We start from the raw sequence: 23,174 nt of genomic DNA on the forward strand, positions 1-23,174 counted from the left end.
GCCGAGATTCAAATGTACTACGACCGGGGGGAGTAGCTTTCCCGTCAAAGCCGCACAACATTGGAACTCTCTACTGCCACACCTAAGGGAAGACCTTCCTTACACACAATTCAGATCCAATCTTATCCACTGGATCAAGGAACACGACAACTAATATACTTGCTTTTCTCATCTACTACCCTTTATGCTCAGCTATAACTTGTACATTTTGTATATTACACTTTCTGTAAATATGTTTTTATTGTATCTGTTCTCAATGATGCGGATGGGTCCAGTACTGTAACCATATCTGTACTCCATCCATTTCGCCATATGTAACCTAAGCTCTACATTCCTCTTGTTGCTCTTGCGCCCTGCTACCCTTGGGTTAGGTGCGCATTACAAATAATAAAACAAACAAACATGACATCAACCGTTCATACAGGGTTAGCACGTTGGAAGAGGAGGGGCTACTTCCGTGCAGATGGCACTCCAGTGCAACAAGCATCCTTATTGGATAGGCTCATCAAGGCACTACAACTCCCAGTGGCCATAGTGGTCATTAAATGCGCAGTGCATACTAAGAAAACAGATTTTTATCTCTTGCGGGAACGAAGCTGCAAACCTAGAAGCCAAAAGGTTTGCATATTCTCCAGAAATTTCAAATTATGATACTGAGAGCATTAAAGAAAAGGTAGTTACAATCATGTTAATGCAAGAGGGATTTAATACGTTGTTGATAACACAACCCTAGAGATTCCAGGAAGTGCATCACAGGAAGAACAGGAATTATGGAAACTAAGGGGGTGTTCTTTATCCCCCACAGAAGCATTATGGTGACAAGACAGCACTGGAAAGCCAGTGATGCCAGTAACGTTATTGAAGGTCGGTCTTGAACAGCTGCATTACCCTGTGCATATAACTAGCGAGAGTCTTGCTGCTACAATTGCAGAAAACTGGTTTATTTCTAATTTATAAGAACACGTTACACTATTTATGGCAAACTGCATCGTGTGTCAAAGGTTTACTGCTGGTCATACACTTAGGACTATCAAAGGGGTAATACCTTGATTGAATGGTCTGTTTCAGCATTTAGTCGATATGCTGCAAGTATGTAATGGATATAGGTATCTATTAATGGTGGTGTGCCCCTTCTCTAGGTGGATCAAGGCAGGTCCATGAACACACCCTGATGCCACTTGCACAGCAAAGTTTTAGTGTGCAAAGCTTTCCTGAAGAGGGGTGTGTGTGAAGTGCTGAAATCTGACAATGGGCCGCATTTTGTCAATTAACTATTCAAACAGATATGGCTTCTATTGAGTATAAAGCACAAGTTTTCTTCTGCTTATCACCTGCGAGTGAATGGCATATGTGAGAGACTCAACGGCCTCCTCAAGGAAAGGATTGCCAAGATTAAATTCACTTTCAAGAAGGGATGGCTGTATTGCCTGACCCTTACATGCCCTTCGTAATCAGCCAGGATAAGACCACCACCTCAGCCCGCATGAACTAGTGACAAGGCGTCATATGAGAATGCCCCTTACGCCTCCATCTAGGAGTAGGATTAATGCCGAGAGTGTAGCAAAAACGTTAGGTGATGACATGCATGATTATTTGACACGTATGACCTCTAGCATTTCTTTAATTTCATATCAAGTCAAGCGTCATGGGGGTTGGTCTAAGAACACAGAAGAAGATCATTCGACAACCAATCTGAATGAACTATTATCACCACCTGAGTTATATGTTGGGGACCTACTCCTAGTTGAAATGTTTACAGGAAAGTGGCATGAGCCACGTTTCAATGGCCCTTTCTGTGTTGAGGAAGTGTCCCCTTCCGCTGTCAAAATATCAGGTGGAAGAGCTTGACTGCACCTTGGTGATGTGAAGATCTTTAAAGGACAGGCCTGCCCTCCCACCATTGCCGACCCAGAAGCAAGAAAATAAGAACTAGCAGAGAGTGAAAACACTTGCGGAGAATTCCAGTAGTTTGAAAATACATTTTTAGAAATACATATTGAAGTATCAGAGTTATGCCTAAATGTCAGTTCTTGATCAGAAATTGGAAACAAGATCAGTATCCGGATTCATTTTGTGGAGAATTCCTGTTTTCAGTGGTTAAATATGTGATACTTACCAATCTTAGTTTGAAGACCAATTGAGAACTGTGTACTTAATGATTTTTATGATTACATGTTTTGTAGGTAGACATATATTGTCCACCTGATAGTGGGCAGTCAATTCCAATCCTAGCTCCTATAGAAAGTATACTTAGATGTTCCCCTTGAACCAATTACAATCCCTCATAGGTTTTTCATTATTTGCCATGTAGTATGATATCACCTGTGACATATTTTTAGTATAAAGTCTATGTTTTGTGAAGAAATCATTGAGAGCTGACCGAACGTCCATTGATGATCGTTGTAAACTCATTGTTTTAGATATGTGTTAATAAAACAGTATCTTTGCAATCTTCCTGAATTGGTTTGGTTATTTGGGCTCATAATTACTCTGCGATCCCATCCATTGCATGGACCTTACTTAAGGACCATTAGCTCAGGAAGTAGATATAAAGCAGGCATGTTCATGCACACGCTCCTTACTCCATAACTTTGGACAAGAACAGAGAAAAAAAGCAAATGGTGGAGGAATACAAGGCACTAAAGCCATTTTTCTACATCTTAAATTTAATAATAAATCCCTTGCCATGATCAGGTAAATTTGAAGCAATGGTGTTGGGGAGACTGTGTGATATCAGCTCTCTGATAAACTACCCAACTTCTACCCCCACCACCCCTTTCTTTCTTGATTTCTCCACTAAGCTATAGAATATAGAGGTTAAACATGCTGGACGTAAACAACAATCGAAACTAGCATAAACCTACTAACCTAAATAATAGTTTCAATTCTGAATCAGCCAGCTACTGAGGAAAGAGATGGCAGGCTTACTAAGCTAGGTTTATAGATGACAAACAAAATGGCAGCCAACTCAAGTGCTAGAGAAGGATTTGAGGAGAACCGTGGCTTAAAGTTAATTTAAAAAAGATAGAAGACTTACAGAAAGGGCAGTGAAATACAGAAGCCAAGATGGCTATGTTGGAAAACCAAATGAATGAGCTTGCTGACAAATTAAACCAAGCTTTGAATGTATGTATGTATTATGGCAAAAGGCCTCCATCTAGCACAGGGGTCTACAACCTTTGGCTCTCCAGATGTTTTCACTACAAATTTCAACATCACTAGCCAGCAGAGCCAACGGTGAAGGATCATGGCAGTTGTATTATGAAGCAACTAGGGAGCAACAGGTTGCAGAACCCTGATCTAGCATGACAGTTCCACAAAAAACGGACTTATCTGTAGCATGAAGTGCATGGTGGAAGCAGAACTATATCTAGTTACCATTGCGTAACTAGGAGAAAAAGCACAACCCTGGCAATGTTTGAAAAACATGTCTTGTTGAATAACTAAATAACAGATGTAAAACAAGATAACAACAGTTTATGTGTGCTTCAGTCCAGCATTGACCACGGTCTGTATAGGGTTTTATTAAGAGCAGACCTTACTCATAAGTACCAGAGCATTTTGTAAAAAGGGAAAAGTAAGTACATAGGGTGGATCAGTAGCAGGTGATTAGTGGGTGTCAGGGGTGCAATGTTGTCTGAAGAGTCATTTCTTTTCAGTTCCATACTGAAGTGTTTGTTGGAAGGCCTTGTTCTTAAGTTGTCCACGATATCATGGACAAGCAGAATTTTCCATGTGTAAACGTGGCCATCCTTGTTCCATCGCTGAATTTTGTCCGGCCATTTTTGTCTATGGTTTGTCCATGAATCATCATCATTGCGTCCATGGTCTCTATCTTTGTAACGGAGGTAAACATGGACAGGCAACCACAGCTGTTCATTGTTATTTGTTTGTGTTCAATGTAATTTGATCATGTCTTTTCTATCATCCATGGGGATAGATATTTGATTTTGCTCATCTCTTTAGTTCATAGGAAATAATTAAGTGGAGGGGTGTTCATGTTTGAGAGCAAACTTTCCATTTCTGTCAACACATAATTCCAGTTACTGTTTTTCAGCCACCTCCCCCCAAAGGACCCAAGCTCCATACATCACCCTTCTACAATCCAAATTAATTTTAGACCAGCACCAACAATTCCCCTTTCCCTATACTTCCTAAAAATCTACTTAATCAAAATCTTTTGTAATGCACGGCAGAGCCAGGCCCTCTGCGACCATGATAGAGAACTGCATATTTTGTTTCCTGGGAATTATCCTAGGTGCATGCCCATAATCCTTTGCAAAATCACAGAGACTCAAGAGTACTTCTTCACCCAGCAAGGTCCCTTTTCTTTTTGCTTTGACTCAACTGTCACTTCTCTTACCAGCCAGGATCTGGGTCAGACCTCCCAGCAAGGCTTAAGCAAGGGTCCTCCCCTGCTAACAAAGAGACAGGGCGACATTACTCACATATGTCTGATTCCAACTCTGCGCTCTTTATCTTCTCAGCTTGAGCTCCAACTTCTCCCTCAAGTGCCTTCCTTCCTCCTCCATGACCTTTGCTCCTTCCTCTCTCCTCATTGCTCCCCCTCTCTGCGCAACTCTGATTCTCGTACTGGCTTCTAAACCCCCTCACTTTGGTCCTGCCTCTGCCCTTGTTTTATACTTGCGATTTTGGGGAAATTTGAATATTGGTGGAGTTAGTGGGGCCACTGGGTGTTGGGAGCATGTAAATGATCTACTGAGATTTGATCATCATCAGGTAGGTCTAGTATTGTCATAATGGTTCCCTGCAAATCCGCCAGTGCCTGGTCCAAATTGATAAGTGGTGAATAAGTTAGGGATTCACCACCTTGGAGCCAGGTGGCTCTATCATGGTGGCTGCCCTCCTAAGCCGCCATGGCCTCCCTGCACTTGCCTGTGGGCTCCCTGGCTCCACCATCACATTACCCATTATTTCCCCACTCGTGAGCTTCTCTCTTCTCCTACTATCCCCCCATTCAAATCTTTTAGTCTCATAGTGCTTCTAGTCCCCAGGAATCTGTCAATCAGGTGGCCAGGACACGGTCATCAATTTTGGATAAAGTTCCTGGGGGTGGACCAGTGCAGAGGATCACCTGGGTGAGGGGACCCCGGGGAGTGGATGTGGGACACCGGATGGTGAGAGGTGGTATCCCCTCCCCTATAACACCTTTACCCGATCCTACCAGGCAGGATACTTAAGAACTCAACCCCCCCTCCCTTCCCAACATACACTTTCTCGCAGACAGCTCACTGTGAGGGAAAACGGACTAACACCCATGCCATATACCTGGCATGTCCAAATACAATGCTCAGGCAATATCTGCCCATTACACACACCTGACTTCCATCACACTTCTACACACAAATAAAAGGCGGAGCATGAAAGCACACTCTGAGCAAGGCAAAGCAAACCATTAAACAGCAGTTCCAAGATGGCAGTTTAATACCAGGTGAAAGATGGCAAAACCAAAGAGGATTGCAAGGAGGAAATAGCCCTTGACCTTTTCAACAAAAGGCTGTTACTTTCAGGAACCTTCGGGAATAGGAAAAGTAAGACCAGGAATCAAGGCTGAAGAATCTTGCATTGTATGTCAGAGGTATCCGGGGCCCTCCCTCATCGATATTCAAAGCAGGGAGAATGATTTGCCGCTGTGGTACTGTCCTTGGCTCCTACAACAAAGCAGCCCCAGTGAAGTCAGCACAGCTGGTGAGTTGGGAAGACTTATACCAGACTGGTCTGTGTTGAAGCCAAGGTTGCTAGCGGCAACATTGTGTAATGAAGACTGAAGAGAACCATGTATGAAGCGTATGTGGCAAGCAATGCAAACACAATTAATCAGCGGATGAGTAATTGAACTTTGAAGCCAAGATACGGTATCGTAGACAGAGTGGTCTGGCACCACGTGAGTGCTCATTCAAAAGTCTGTGTTAGGTATCCAGCTGAAAGGTGTTGTAACTTGAATGTCGTGTAGATATGCAAGACCTCCGTCCCCAAGTGCCGCACAGGGAAATGATAAATGTACTCCCTATACAACCTTTGAGGCCACAGGTGGAGAAGAATCCGGAACCGTGAAGTACTGGAAGCCCCACGGAAGCTGTAAAGGAAAGCAGCGTTAAGTACCAAGCAAGCAGGGTAAAGCACGGGTAACCAAAAAACAGGAGGGATCTTACCAGGAATTGATAGAAGTAGGGATTCCGGGGCTCAGGTAGGCAAAAGGTCCCGAATAGGAGACACTTACTTGTAGTCACACCAGACCCCACCTGGAGAAGACCTGCAAGCAGGAATGAACCAAATTAAAGGTAAGGGTGGTGATGAGTCGTAGTTCATACAATGTTTCAGATTCTTTCAAGAGGGGTAATCCACAAGAAGTCCGTGACAACAATCCAGGGTCTAGAGCCAAGTGTAACAGTCCAAGCTGACAGAACAATGAAGAGCGGGATCCAAAGAGAAGTCCGTGACAACGGTCCGAGGTCAAGAGCCAAGTGTATCCGTCCAAGCCAATAAGGCACAGATATAACGTGATCCAAAAAGAGTTCCTAGAAGAGTTAGCCGGGTCCAAGATCAATCGTAACACAAGGTGAGAAATGCAGGCCAAACAGGGTCTCTGAGAAAACAGCTGTGAAGCGCGGTACTGAAGCACTCCACTGCTTAAGTACCGTTTGCTTCCTGATCACGTGATCGCGAGTCCAGGTCACGTGATCGCGAGTTCCGGTCACGTGACCGCGAGTTCAGGTCACGCGATCGGATAGACCCAGCAGCACGATGCAAAGAAGCGAACTTGATCTTTTGATGGCGTAATCTCCACGGCAGCTGCCAATGAAGAAACGGTCGCAGTCGTGACTGTGGAGTGGTAGCGTGAAGCTGCTGCTGTAGCTGTGTGCGAGCCGGTCTGGACCACCAACGTGAGCCCCGGAGGGTAAGTGGGGGGTGTATTCGGGCCGAGGGGGAACTGGGATCACTGGTGGGTCGGATGGAGGGCATTACAGAGCCCCCCGCAAAGGCCCACGACCGCGTGGGCAGGAAGGATGCTCCCGATGGAACTGAGCAACCAACCGGGGGGCCCGGACATCCGAAGCCGAGACCCAAGACCGCTCCTCCGGACCGTAGCCCAACCAGTCTACCAGGTACTGTAACTTGCCCCTAAGGAGGCGGGAACCTCGAATACTGGAAACCTCAAATACATTAGGGGTATCCAGGGACACTGGGGCAACTGGGGAACAGAGGCGGGCGGAGGCAGGACAAGGTATGAGAAGAGATGTGTGGAAAACAGGGTGAATCTGCCAAGAAGACGGGAGCACAAGGCGGTAGGCCACTGGACTGATGACTCGGGAAACCACATAAGGGCCCACAAAACGAGGCAGAAGCTTTCGACAACCCGCCAAACGGAGATGTCGGGTGGACAGCCAGACCCGAGAACCCACCGCATATAACGGGGCAGGACTACGTTTCGAGTCAGCGAAAGCCTTCTGTCAGATATCCTTAAGCACGGCTCCTTGTTGACCCGTTGTGAAGAGAATATTTTCTTCCTATCAATGTGTCTCTCAGGGGTACAAAAGGACAGACTGAGAGACTAATTGATCGGAAGATGATGATGTAGAGTCGTTGGTATCGGGAGAGTTGTGCGGACCTCAGGCTTCACGACAGAAGAGACATCCAGTAACCTTCCAACAACTGCAGAAGACGATAACTGATTAACAACCACAAATACCCTCTCTCTGATAAGGACAAATTTTGCTAAACCCCAACAGGTAATTTACCTTCCAACAACTTGCATGAGACAGGCTTGACCCAGAAGCATTTCACATGAGACATCCTCTAGACTGTTGGATTCTGGAGACCATAAGGAAGAAAACAAGCAATCAGTACCAGATAGCGAGAAACAGAGAATGGTAAGGAAGGTAAGGTATCTTACCCTGGTTCTCTAGAGGTGGTCGTTTTCAATGTATCCCCTTCCAGTCTTCCCGTTGCATACGTGTGAAGTTAATCCTCCGCTGGTCCAGACGGCACGAAGGATTAGAGGCAGTCTTTAATCCATCACCCAGCCTATTCCCGCCGACACGAGGACGCCTATGAGGTGCTCAGGAAGTCTCTAGTCCAGCACCAAGCCTATTCCCGCCGGCACGAGGACGCCTATGAGGCCTAAGACTACCCAGGAAGGGAGGACAGGAAAGCAAAGAAAGGGGAAAAAAGGAGGAACAATAGGGAAAAAAGGCAGGAGGTCTCCCAACCTCCCAGGTCCAAACTCTACTTAATCAAAATCACTAGGCAAGAATATCCAGGAACAATCCGAGGTCAATAATCCGAGACAAATAAGGGCAATCCGAGAGCGTATCCAAAAGACGTAATCCAAGGTCAAAAACAGACAGCAAAATCCAAGCGAGAGAAAAGCCACTGTCAAGAAACGATCAGAAGCAGCGAGTAACTGGCGCCGGATAGTTAAGTACCCAAACTACCGGCAACAAGACGATCACATGACCCAGTGCGTGCGCTATCAGGTGGAAGACTACGCACCCACTGACGTAACCTCCAAGGCATCTTCCACGCAAAGCGTCGGAACCGCAGTTTCCGACGCACACGACTGCACCGAGCCACACGTGGAGAACCCGACTCCGCCCCCTGTCCGTCATTCGATCGTAAAAGACGCTTCTGTCTACGGGGGGACAGAGTAACTGGGGGGGTACCACGAGACCTGGAGCGTTTTCTGACACCTTCATGGATGACTGGGCCTCCTGGAGATGAACCACGGTCTGGGCATGGATAGAGGACATATCTCTAACACAGGCAGCTGCGGCCTGGATGACAGAGGAAGAAGAGTCAGGAACTTGGAGAACACGGGGGTGTTGGCCATACAAAGTGAAAAAAGGGGAAGAACCGGTGGAGGAATGTACAGCATTATTGTAGGCGAATTTGGCAAAGTGAACGACCTGCAACCAGGTTGCTTGTTGTTGCAGCGTCAAACAACGCAGGTATTGTTCCATGGATTGGTTGGTTCTCTCAGTTTGACCGTCGGTCTCGGGATGGTAAGCCGAGGAAAACCGTACATCAATACCAAGCAACCTTGTCAAGGCACGCCAGAACCGGGATGTAAACTGGGACCCCCTATCAGAAATGAGCACAGAAGGCAGACCAAAGAGACAGAAGACAGATTCAAAGAACAGCTTAGCCAACATAGGTGCAGACGGAATACCCCGGCAGGGAATGAAATGGGCCATTTCGGTGAACGTATCAACCACCACCCAGATTGTGTCGTAACCCTGGACCCTAGGTAAATCAGTCACAAAATCCATGGTCAATGTGTGCCAGGGCTTGGGTGGTATAAGTAGTGGTTGCAAGAGGCCAAGCGGGCGACCCCTGCGGTGTTTACTTTGGGCACATACTGTGCATGTGTTTACATAGCAGACAACGTCACGTTTCATGGATGGCCACCAACACCAGCGTTTCAATAGGTCCAGGGTATGGGCCTGGCCTGGATGGCCGTTGAAGGGGGCGTCATGAGACCACTCCAAAGCCAGATTTCTAGTATCAGTGGTGGGTAGAACTAGGCGGTTCTGTACTTATGGCTGCCCGTCATAGTACACTGGGTCCCATTCGGACAGCTGCTCGGTATGCTGCTGGACCCAAGTACGGATTGCGTCCAGCAATGCCAACGTAGGTGTACATTTGCATACAACGTTCTCATGAGACAAGAGAGTGTCGGGAAAGATAGGGAGCGAAACCCCCCCGGGGGAACGAGACAACGCATCGGCTTTACCGTGCGTCAGACCAGAACGGTGTTTAATTTGAAAGTCGAAGGCTGCAAAAAACAAGTGCCACCTGACCTGCCTGCTGTTCACACATTTCAGGGAGGCCAGGTCCTGTAGATTCCGGTGATCTGTAAACACAGTGATCTTGTGTTTGGCCCCCAACAGATGGTGTCGCCAAGTGCGAAAAGCATCCATCACTGCCAGAAGCTCCTTCTCAGTAACAGTATAGTGGGCTTCTGCAGAGTTGAATTTGCGGGAATGGAAGGCCACAGGGTGTAGGTGTCCTGTAGCGGAGCATACTTGTGACAAAACTGCCCCTAATGCAAAAGAGGAGGCATCCGCCTCGACAATAAAAGGTAGGTCAGGGTCAGGATGCTGGAGTACAGGGGCGGTGGTGAAGGCGTTTTTTAGATCCTCAAAAGCCTGCTGATGTACCTCCAGCCATTTGAAAGGGACATGTGGACTGGTGAGGGAGGTGAGGGGTGATACTATGGAGGAGAAGCCAGAGATAAAACGCCGGTAGAAGTTGGCGAAACCAAGAAACGACTGTAATGACTTCCGGGTCTGCGGGGTCGGCCATTCTAGGATCGCTTAACAGACTTAACTGGGAAACTTTAGTTCTTTTCTATTTCTATTTCTAAATTTATTTGGTTTGTTTGAAGTGATTTTGACCAATATGTATTTTTTCTCGTTATGTTTTCCTGTGATCTTTTCTTTAATATATAATATTTTTTTCACATTTAAAAATACCAATCAAATATCTGATTGAGGTTACCCAAAATAAATTAAAGCAGACCATAGGTGCTTGACAACACATGTTATCACAATTTAATTTCTAGTTAAGGTTTTATTGAATAGGGGAGTGAATATTGGCATGTTATCCTGTATCCTACGGTATAGGAAATCTAATTTTCTCAATAAGTATGCTTTCTGAAATTTTTCTATAACTATTAATAAATATGAGACAGTTGATAGATGTGTCAATTTAAAATGGCCGCCGCACACTCTGATGCCATCACGCACCACGCGAGCCGGCATTCAATTAGCAGCAAAATATTTATTGAACCGCTCTAATAAACGTAAAGACAAATATGATATGTTTAGCTATATAACAATACATATCAAAGTTAAATCATAAGTGAAAAAGTAAACATAGAGACAGCGGATACATGTGCCACTTAACGCGTTACGTGAATGCGATGACATCATCATGCGCTGCACACGTGATCACATAAATACCAGAAAAGAAAATGTCCAGATCCATCTCGGATCGAGCAAGCACCAAGGCAATAAAACCTTGCTGCGGACAATACCTACAGGCATAACAAAAAAGGTAACAATCTAACCTCTATTTTTCAACCCTTCTCTTTGCCCCATTTAGAACTCTTAATATAATTATATTTCTCTCTTTTGCTGGTCTTAGAATAGAAAGTATGGGTAAATCTGACCACACTTTTATATCTTCATGATTCTAGTGTGTTACACATCTAAAAAGAATCTAGTTAGCAAATCCAAAATTAAAGTCTTTTTAAGATCAGCTTTTCTAAGATCAGCTATTCCATTGAATTATTCACAGATTTGTTAAAAATTTAACTTCAAAGAAAATGCTGATTGGAAAATAAGCTCAAATACTGATATCAACCGAGATCAAATAAATAACCACAAGGGTGAGTGGATTTATATCAAATAAATTGTGGATTAAAACTAAGGTCCTCTTTTCACAGATAAAATAGGTGTGTTTTAGTATCATTATTGACACATAGTTTGGTTTAGAATCTCTCCTGAAGAACCACAGTTAAAGCTGTGGGGAAACACGCGTTGGGAGATTATGTAAACTATCTTGGAATTGTATATATATGTGTGATTCTACTATTGACAACACAAAGTTAAATACACGTGGATGAATATAACACATATTGAAAGTGTGGAACAAGAACACTGCAATTTATAAATGTATGAATTTAATACATGAAGAAATTGGCAAAACACTAAATAACCAAATTGAACTATATCAGAAACTTTATGGTATTTTTTCCGGGATCGCAATCGAAAAGAGTGCCAACTATAATAATTACAAATTTGATTTCATATTGTCTCAGCCACGATATAGGCATTTTAAGTGCAGACCCTGGAATCTCAATCTAAAAACAGCACAAAGGATTCGCTCTAGAAAAGGAACAAAAGCTGACATAGGCTGAAAATACCTGGCCAGTAGCATTTATTCTGAAGTTGAGTCTGAGTCTATGTCTGTCTATTTCCAGGACCACTTTCTTACGGCTTTTAGGGATAACCAGTTGGGTCTTTACTAGGCCCTCTGAAGTAGTGTCTCCCCTGTACTTTAGTCCATGTCTCAAAAAGAGAAAAGGTCCTCCTCTCCCATGACCTTCTTGCTCGGGTATAGTTGGTAAAAAGGTTTCAGACAACAATGGGTCATTCCTTTGGGCAAAGGTTAGGTCGGGAAGAGTTTCTCATTCTTCTTCCTTGCCCTTTCTAGGTTTGTGGTCCTGTGGAGCGTCATGCATATCATCAGCCTCCCTGAAACCTTGGGTACCTCGACCTGTTACCTGCTTCCTGGCCTCTTCCTTTATCCTAGGGCACATTGGTCTCTCGAGCACCCCTTGCATAATTGTATCCCCCTGATGGATTTGAAAGGGATCCTTTCCATGATTCTGTAATAACACTTTGTTTTCACCCCTGAAGTCTGGATCTATAAGCCCAGCTAGCACATCAAATCCAAACATCCATGCTAGTTCTGATTTGGGCGTCAATGTAGGTATCTTGTTGGGAAATCAGAATCATGTCAGTGATTATTAGTCTTCTTTTGCCTGAGGGAATGGTTTCTTCCCTGCTGCTGCAAATATCAAACCCAATCGAGCCCTCTGTGGCTACTGAGGGGGTCTGATGCTCTGGGACTTAACTTTTCAAGTTTTAGGGTTCCCCAACTTATATTGGTTAAGCTGCATCCCACCCGTACACCATTTGTGAAGGCATCATGAAGGAAATACAGACAACAGATTCAAATGTGTACTCCAATGTTTTATTTAGCTTAAAATGTAGGATGGAGTAAGGCCTCACTTGCCCTATGCTAAGGTGAGATTTCCCTACCTAAAGAAAACTAAGGATAGTCTGCATCAGGATGTCCAAATAAAATGACTGTCTGTGCCCAAAACCTATACTTGCCCTCACAACTAATTGTATACAATGTGTAAGGATGTCAGCCTCAAAATGAATAATGTTCAAAAGTTCAAAAGCTTCTTCCGGCTCTTGGCTACTGATCAGCTTCCCCTTCCCCAAGCTCAAGACAGTTCACAAAAGATTTGGTTTCCCTTCTCCAAGAGTTCAACTCTTCCAGATTTTCAAAGCAATATAGTTGTTTGGAAAATTTCTCAACTCTCTTGTCATTTCATGACTTCAAATTCATATAAGCAGCTGTTGCACAACACAAGCTTCTATATGGATACTTTCATTGACTTTCTTCATAAAAGGACACTCGGTCTAGTTGCAGTTGTCAGACCACATGGTCCACCCAAGGAGGACTGGTCATAGAGGAGCCTGGTACCCAATGACACTCTGAGGATACCAAGCAACCAGTCGGTGCAACAGACAGTAAAGTTAACAGGGGAATGAGAGAAAGAAGGCAGAGGAGAAAAAGAGGGTATTGAGCTGCTCTGGAACTTCAAGTGGTCCAGCTCAAGTCTGAGAGGGGCAGGGAGGCCGTTCCAGAGGGAGGCACCTGCAGAGGAGATGGATCTACCCCCCATTCTCTGTTTGGAGAAGTGTCTGACCCTTACTCCTCTCTATCCTTGCCTTTAGGGTGTTAATTATAAAGATGTTTAGGGGTGTTCCAACCTCCTTGACGAACCCCGCCTGCCATATGTCTCTGTGGCCAGTTGACACACTCCACTTTGCCAGAGCGTTTAATGTTGTTGCAGCAAACATTTTGCCAGCCGCATCTAACAAGGCTATTGGACGATCATTTTCCGGGTCCGTCCTTAACCCCTTTTTAAAGATTGGAATGATTTCAGCTGACTTCCACGACGTTGGGAGAAACATAGCCCACTGCTTCGGATCTTGCTTCATCATCTCGTTGGTCATCCCTTAGATTTAACGATAATTTCCTCAATAGATTCTGGATAGATATCCAAATATTCCCCTGCTTGTGTCATACCCATCTGCCTTGGAATTGCCACCTCCTCTTTGTCTAGGAATTTGGCATAATAATTAGTCCATGCTAAAGCTGATATTGGATTCATCATTAGGGCATCTTGTGGGGAATCCATCTCGCTTATAGTGGTCCATATTTTTGCCGTGTTCTTAATCATGATCCTGCGCAGCATTTCTTCAGTGTCCTGATATAGCATACTCTTTTGTGAAGTCGGGACCAATTTCAATATTGCTGTTTTAATTTATGAATTAGTACGCCTGTGTCATAAACTGGGGATCCTTCCCTCAAATCCCCCTCACCTGGATCTTCGGATGAGCTTTCTGAGGTCTCAGTCTTCGTCTTTCTTTTGCTGGTCGTAGGTCTTCTGGACTTCTTTTCTTTCTTGTCGAAGAGATATGGGTGGGCTCCACCAGAGGCCACCTTGCTTAGGTGGTAAACACCTCAGGCACAGGAGGACTCTGAGGAGCCGACCCCAACCAGGGATAAAGCCTTGAGGCTGAAAAAACCCCGAGTTGTCTTGATGCTGATCTCCGGTGTTGTAGAACAACACATTCTGAAGAAACACTGCTGTCCAGTGTTCCTGACTCCTGAATAGTTGAGTCAGGTTTATGGTGGATGGAAGAATGAAGAGGAGATACACCTCTTGTAACAAGGATGGTAGTACAGTGGAAGATAGGCGTTTCCCCTTACTGACTGCAGATGAGGGCAGAGGAAGAAGCAGGTATGTCCGAGGTAAGTACTGATAGGAGATGACACAAGTGGAGTGAAGCATGTATACAGAATGGTGCCTGTACTAACTGGAGGTTTGAAGCACTGCCGGAGCATAGAAAGCGGGATAGAACACGGCAGGCTTCAGGAAGAGTGAAAAAGAAGCTGACCATGAGCAGTCTGGAAGGAGAGGCAGCGCTAGCAGAATAAGCCCAAAGCGGAGAAAGGATAAGCAATCCCAAACAGGTGGAAAGGCAAAGGAGACAAGACCACAGGAGTGCTTACCGGCATGAAGATACGGTTGCAACACCTCGAGTTCCGCCCAGAAGGCATATAAATAATGGCGGTGGCCATCTTGAAAATAAACTAGACTTCATACGGGATAATGTGAAAACACGTAAACGGCACATTAATGGAGGCACCAACGCTTCCAATATTGTCAGGGATGGAACATGACAGCCTGTTTGCCTTGTAGGATGTTGTTTTAGCAGGCGAATGTGGCTTTTGAGGATTTTCTTTTTTTGGGCACTTTCTGTGTCATAAACATGCCAATAAGACATAGTTGTTTTGGAGCTTCCTCTGGTATTTCTAATCTCATTTTCGTGGAACAAAGTGACATAATCAATCACCTGAATACCGTTTTGATCTTTCAGCTCTACTATTAGCCTTTTCAGTTTCTCATTAAGGCCGTAGATTTTATCTGGTCGAATCCACAGTGTATTTCTACCTGGGATTACATTGACCCTCATCCCGTATCTCTCCCCTTTCTTCTTACTTAGGGGAGCACAGGTGAGGTTTAACAAGTTATGGTCACTTGGTGCCATTTGTTCCACTTCCATAGATTGCACCTCTATAGTCATATTACAAGACACACTTATATAGTCCGAAATGTGACCGCTCTTGGCCCCCTTCCACCTGATGTTCCGGGCTTGTCACCCTGGATATTACCAATCAAGATGATTATATTTCTAGAAAGCATAATGTTTCTCCAATATAAAGCTCTTTTCTCTGCATTAGACAGTGCTAACAAATCATCTTCAATTCCTTGACTGGTTTTATCTGGGCAAATACAGGTCAAATCACCCAGTATAATAAACCGGGGATCTTTCCATTTGGTCCTTTGTTCATCAACCAGTTCCACAATCTGGTCCGGCAGATCCTCGTTGACCTGAGTTACAGAATTTCAGTATATATTGATAATAACCAACACCCGTTGGTTATTTGGCCCGTCTTTAGGTCTTTCTAATGAAACATCTGTACATACGGGGTCAGATACCGGGTTTGTAAGAGTGTCAAGTGGAGATCATTTTTAATAGCCACTGAGAGACCCAACATCGGTCTTCCTCTTATACCCTTGATTGCTGGGTTTAGGAAAACGGTGTAACCATCTAAGGATGGAGTCTCCCTTAGCCATGTTTCCTGCAGGCATAGCACATCAAATGCATCGATCTGCAGTTCACTCTTTAAGAACAAGTGGGTAAATCCCCTGGTGTTCCAACTTGCTACTTTTTACATACTTCTTGGCATTTTGGGTTATTGATTTTGTCTGCCAACAGACCCGCCAACCATTTCCAGTTTTCCTCATGCCCCTCTTTTCTTGTAATGGGGATCATGACGTCCGTTATTGATTTCTTCATGGGTTCTCTCAATCTGTTTGGTCTTTCCCCTCTTTCTACATTTCGGGTTGTTTCCTCATCAATTTCTCTAATGCAGAATTTCTCCATGCAGTTGGGGAAGTCTAAGGTTAGCTGGATGATGTCTTTCTTGGATATCTTCTTCCATTGCCATTGGTTCTTGTTCTGATAGGTCAAAGACCATTGGCCTTAAATTATGAGCTTCTTCCATCAGTAATTGTTTGATCAAGGCTGAGGCTGTATATACAATCACTCTGTCCATTCTATCTTCCTCCGGGAATTCAATAATGACCAGGTCTTGTGATGTTACAAGTCTCAAAGTGGGCACATGATGTAAAGGCTGAACCACATTAGTGCTGTTCAAGACTAACCCATCATTATGATATAGGATACTTTGCAAAATAAGGCCATTAGTTTGAAGATTAGGTCTCCTATTCCCCACCTTTGAAGGTTCTTGTCTTTTGGGTTGAGTGGTGAATGAGACCTGTCGTACGATCCTGGGCTCCCTCAGGCTTGATTTATCCTCCCTTGACTTCAGCAAGGTAGGTTCTTGGTAATTCCTTTTGTCCAGTGCTGAATGTTGTTAAGTACCTTTTATTTGTCTTTGCCTACTTGGCCTCATTGTCTGCCATGATCTCGTATTTGGTAACTCATTAAATTACAATCTGTCCTCCATATCCTCACATACTCTCAGTGTTTTAGATTGTATTGGTCGTGCTTGCAGCTTTCGGTCTTCTTGCCCTTGCACTCCTAGAGGCATCATTCTCTAAATTTCCTAATAAAGGAATTTCATATGTGTTTATCACTGACTGTGGACCGACAGGCCCCTTTGTTTTTTGCCTGAGGCCCAAGCCTTCCTCTTCAGTCCAGGGTCCAAGTTTGGTCCCTTCCTGTGGTATACAAATCACTGATTGATTCATTATCAAGTTGTCCAATATCCACTTCAGACAGGGCCCCTTCCGATATGGTGTATTTGGATAAGTCCATTAGATCAATCGCATACATCTCCTCCTCTTCCACTTCCAGTGGTTCATGTTCACTGGTCACTATCCCCTTTCAGGTTTTCTTGGTGTTCTTCTCAGTAGTAGGTTTCTTCGTAAGTCTACTTTCTTTGGGAGAATTATGTAGGATGGTTAGATTTGTAATGAAGGCCCGACTACCATTAGATTTTTGTCTCGGATAGTTAGCTTGGTTTTTTAATTTCTTTTGAGAAGTTTCTTTTCCACCTGTCCCTTTCGGTTGGGTTATGCTTGGTTGCCCCACGTTAAGTTGTGGCCGAGTTGCTCTCGTTTTTTCTCTTTTCTTTGATTAATGACAATTTGGCAAAACTTCTGGCCAGGCTGCCCTCGATGTTCAATTTTATCCTCTTTTTGAGGTTCCTGGTCCGAGGATGTGATCAACTCTTCTTGGGTAATCCCGTCCTGCGGTACTGTGTCAAGATGACATTGCTCAGACTCCTGTGTTCGTGTCTGTATGTTATTAGGAGTCTGAGTTCCCTCATAGCTCTCTACCACCGCCTCGTCAACTATGATTGAGACGACCCCTGGATCCTCAATGGTTGCAGTAGCACCTGTTGGTATTGAGCCATAGCTTTTGATATTCAAGAGGATCTCCTACTCATTTTGTCATTGAAGATGGGCTTCAAAGATGTTATGCAGTAGGTTTCAGACTCTAGCTGAACTGTTGTCCAGGTTATCCTGTATACCCGTGATGAAGCTTTCCACAAATACCATTTTTGAGTAAAGCATAGCTAACATGGTGGTATGGTCTTTTAATATGTCTCCCATGTTCTCATATAATTTCATAAATGGGGCCATTGTAGCAGCCAGGGTCGAAACCAATATGCAATCCTGGTTCCTTGCCTTTTCCTGGCAATGCTCAGTAGTTTCTCCTCATCAGTTTGCATTGTCATTGTAGCACAGTCTTTTAACATTGTTGCTAATGAGCACCGCTCTTCAATTAAATGTTTAATTCCCTTTGTTTGGGTACTTTTAGAGCTCTTTGTAGTGCCCATTTGGTCATTATCTATAGAGCCTATATTTTCGCCATTTTGACGTTTTTACCTTTTATGCAGGTAACCCTCCTTCTTGACCAACAGGGAATTTTCCAGCACCAGCTGTTCTGGGATTTCTGCCCGTATATCGGGTGAACCCGAAGCAGATTTTTCTGATGCTGGTAACCATTGGGTTTCAGACCCTGTCGGCCCCATTTCATTAAAGAAGAAACGCCAGGCCCCCATTTTACATGCCAGGATCATCCTTGGTGGTTTCCAAATATTTTTTTCCTGTTGTGACCAACAGATTTTATTAGTTCTGGTGGGTTCTGTTAGGAAAGATTTCGTAATTGTAGGGAATTTTCCTTCCATGTGGCAACCCCTAAACTTTTTGCTATTGTTTTTAACCTTGTTGTTGACTTTGCCAGAGAAGTACAGCCTTCTGCCGCACTTCTCTGGGCTTTCGCTCCTTTCTTACGGGGAAACTGACATGCCCTTAAGACAGTCAGTACCGGGGAACGTGGTTTCCCGTAGTTTCTTTTATCGTGTCGCAACTTTAGTGCAACACGACACAAGAGGGCACTGTAAGCTAAGTTACAGCTCTCTTGGGTCTCTAGCCTTCTACAGACCCTAGACACTCTTGTAGGATGGTTTTTGGATCGGTGCAAGTCATTCAGGGACTGGGCTGGTGGCAGCGATCATTTGGTTTATTTTGAGCTCCTTTTGCCGTTCTGAGCACCTTTTTGCCGCGAACACAAAAGGGTGGCCCGGCTACCCAAAATGGCCGGACCACGAGGCTCCTTTGTCTCGTCCACTGTCCGTCTTGCTCCCTTTACCTTCCCCCGGGTCAGGCGACCCGGGGCCTTCCTTATTTGGGCATGTAGTTTCCCGCGAAACACAGTTGTTTTCGCGGGCTTCTACATGTCGTTTGAGTGCCCCCAGGATGTGGGCTGGGCTGTCTGGTCCCAATACACATCCTGGGTGCCAGAGAGTCTAGGGTGGTGTGAATGCCTGGGACCACTGTGGTCCGTGATTGGTCCACGTATGGTATGTGTGTTGATGAGCGGATCTCCCATTGGCTCCCCTCCGTTTTGGCGCGAAGGGAACCGTGGATAAGAGGGAGCTGGAAACACAACTGCCATGTCGATCTCCTGAGTTCTTACGAACCCAGGGATACAGGAGCCAAGTATCCTGCGAACACGAGGCTGGACCGAGGAATCGCTAGTGACCCCCTGAAGAACTTCTGCTCCTCATTGCTGTCGTCCGGTGAAGCCCTTTCCACCTAAGATCGAACAAGAAGGCCTGTACTGGCGCTTCGACCTATTGGAATAGCAGGACCAGCTATTCCCGGCACCTTCATCAACTCCTGCCGTAAGCCTTCGGAAGTGTCTCTGGGCCATCCAGTTGACTGACCAGCTTACTAAGGAGTCCTGCTCTGTAATCGCCGACAGGTTGGGTGGTATTCTGAGTCCGGGGCACGCTCACACGCTTCGTTTGCTTAGCAACCCTAAGCTAGAGGTGAACGGTGCTCGTTTGGCTTGAATACACCCGGCCGTTCCGTTGCCCTGCCGTGGCGACAAAACTGTGCAGGATTCTTCGATCGGGACGCCTTTTTACTCTGCACGACGACGAGACGTTCCCTGCTCTTCAGAACCTGCCAGAAGCTGCATCTATCGAGGAGAAGCTCGGGCCTGCTTGCTTCGGGGACCGGTGAGTAGATTAGCTAGGATCTGGTCGCCCTCCTGCAGTGCCCCTTGCTTTTCCCCGCTGTAAATACAGCACCCCTTGTCCGTACTCGCGCCCTACTTCTGCCTCACAGTGGAGGCTGCGCTAGAGTCGCGGACCGGGTTCTCCTTCATTAGGGCACCCTACAGAGCTGTCCAACGTCCTCCGAAGAGCTTCACCTTCTGCCCATTGGCACCGGCGTGTGCAGGTACTTTTGAGCGCTAGGCTCCACTCTTCGTAGGGATTGGACTACCATCTAGTTAGGGGCCTCAGAAGGCGGACATATCACCCGCATTGGTTCGCACTGCCTGTTTTCCTTCCCCTGCAGGTGGATAACATATTTCGTGCTGCTAATGCTGGGAAACTGTGTATTCTGTATATATATTGGGTGGATAGTGTATGTGTTGGTTTAATATCGTCGTATATTGCTGCTTTTACTGTGGTTATTAGTTTCAAGGCCTTATAATAAATGTGTATCTATTTTTGATATAAACAACTGTTTGGAGTAGTTTGTAAGCGCTCTTGCTTTGTGTGCTCACTGCGGGCTTTCAGTCACCCTCACCCCTCTTGAGACCTAGTCTTGACCGCCGCGATCGCTACCTTGATTGGTCTGGCTTGTCCAGAGGTTACCCTGTTCCAAGTAATTAGGTTGGCCTTCTGAACTTCTGCGCCACCAGGACAGAGTTCAGAAATCCGTCTTAACAAATTGGTGTACAGCGGTGGGATACGACTGAGGGTATCCAGTGTTGCGCACGAGCTGAGGCGTTTTCAGGTTATTCCAACCAGGACACGCAGTAAAGTATTGAATATAACGTTAAAAAGGCCATAGTCCTATCAACAGTATGGAAACGAATACTTTATTAACCTTAAATGCTTCGAAATCTGAAACATTGAAGAAGATGTGTGCGGAGAGAGGGGTTTCCTCTCAAGGCACTAAATTGGAAATGATCCAGAGAATCGTGGCGTGGCAAGAAGCGCAGCTTGACGCTATAACTTCCGAGGACAGTGCAGAAGGTGGTGGGGCTGCTCTCACTGGCAGAACCGACGGTTCTGCCGCTGCACTGATCCATCACGACCACGAGGACAGGGAGGATGTAATGTCTAACGTTTCCTCTGCCAGTGTTGATGGGGAGGCTATGCTTGAATTCAAGAAGCAAGAGCTGCGGTTTAGGCAGCAGGAGCTTGAATTCAGCATAGCCAAACTGAAAATCGACCAGGCAGAAAAACAAAAAGACAGGGATCACCAGTTGGAACTGGCCAAGCTTCAGTTCGCAAATGGGTCCAAGGGTCCTGGACATGGTTCTGGGGCTTCCTCTCATCCACGGTTTCCAAAAGATCTGCTCAGTGTGTATGAGGAACGAAATGACATTATGGACTGGTTAAATGCGTTTGAGTATGCATGCGAGGTTCAAGAGGTTGATAATGCGGATAAGATTGCATGGTTACTCAGCAGACTGCCCCATTCTGGTTGCAGTGCCATTATGGAAATGTCGAAGGCTGAGCGCGCTGATTTTGCAATGTTGAAACAGACTCTCATTTTAAAGTTTGGGAAGACTCCGACCCAATATTTGAAAAGGTTTAGAGAGTATAAGAAAAAGGAAGGTGGTACTTGGGTGTCGTATGTAGCTGAGTCCCTGAAAAACTTAACTGGCTGGGTTGAAGGTTATAAGGTTTCTACCTTCGAAGGCATGATCAATCTGGTCATGCTGGAACACATTTTTGCTTCTTCTTCCCCGGAGCTTAAGCAGCATTTGGCCGATTCGAAGGAGATAGATCCTAAGAAGCTGGCCATTGCAGCAGACTTATGGGTGTCACATCGAGTGTCCCATAAGGACAAAACTCATCCTGGTAAGCAGGAGGAAGGGAAAAAGTCCAAAGATATGGAGGGTGGGGAATCTGCTAAATCTTCTTCCCATAAGGGCCACAAAAAGAAAAATAAGGGTAAGCCATACGAGAACTCACAGGGTAGCGGAGGTTCGCCTCCGAAACAGAACTCTGGTTATAATAAGCCTCCCTACGTAAACAGACCCAATGGGGCTTGTTTTTCTTGTGGAGCAACTGACCATGTGAAGGGGGATCCCCGGTGTAAGGTTAAACCTTTGGGGGTCCACTCCGCTAATCTGGCCTTCTCCTCCTACGAGGAAGAAGAGATTACAGGAGCATCCTTCTCCTCAGACTCGTTTCCCAGCGGGATCGAGGCTGAGGTAGTTTTAGTGTCCCTGGGTTCCTGGGAGCCTAAAGTCGCAGAGGCTTATGCTAGGATTCCGGATAATACCAAGCACTACTTTAAAGACAGTGTGCTGATCAATGGAGTGGATACTCCAGCTCTTAGGGATAGTGGGTGCAGTCGAACTGTAGTGGATTCTACCTTGGTAGACTCAGAGGAAGTTGCCAGAGCTCCTCTGATGCCCACTAAGTTGGCTGACGGCCCCCTCCGTATGTTTCCCGTGATCCCTGTTAATCTAACTTTAAATGGTACAGCAGTTAGGATTCCAGTGAGCATTCAGAGAAACGTCCCGGGAAAGGTCTTGTTGGGCAATGATCTCAGAGCTCTAGGGCTCGTAGGAGACACTGCCGAAAGACCCTACACACGGTCTCAAGCACGGGCAGCATTGGCCAAGTCCAATACGCCGCCCCAGCCGAAGGGGAAACCCAAGGCGAAAGGAGTCAACAAGTCCCGACGGGGGAAAGAGAATATTCCCCCGAGCTCGCCTACCACTGCGGTGGAGGGAGTTGGTCACTCGCCCGAGCCTGACGAGGAGGTGGCGATGCCTGAAGTGTTCGACCCCAACGACCATCCTGAACTAAAAGACTTGTTAGTTGAAGGAGGTCCTGATAGGGACGACTTCAGTAAGGGCCAACGTGAGTGCCCATCTCTGGAAGGCCTAAGGAGACAGGCCTGCTCCCAGCTTGAGGGTGAACCTCCTGGGAAGCATCGGATTTACCAGGAAGGTGGACTCCTGTATAGTGAGCCCACAGAGTCTACAGAAGGAGACCATAGGAGGTTGGTGGTTCCCCTTGCTGTTAGGCCCTTCCTCCTGCAGTTGGCGCATGTCGTTCCCCTTGCTGGTCACCTTGGTATGAGGAGGACCAAGCAAAGGTTATCCATGCACTTCTACTGGCCCAAGATGGGGGAGCAAGTAGAAAGTCACTGCAGGAGTTGTGCCTCCTGCCAGTTGTCTGGTAAGGTTGGCGCGACAATC

This window comes from Ambystoma mexicanum, chromosome 4p (assembly GCF_040938575.1).
Source record: "Ambystoma mexicanum isolate Mex_15411 chromosome 4p, UKY_AmexF1_1, whole genome shotgun sequence".
Classification (NCBI taxonomy): domain Eukaryota; kingdom Metazoa; phylum Chordata; class Amphibia; order Caudata; family Ambystomatidae; genus Ambystoma; species Ambystoma mexicanum.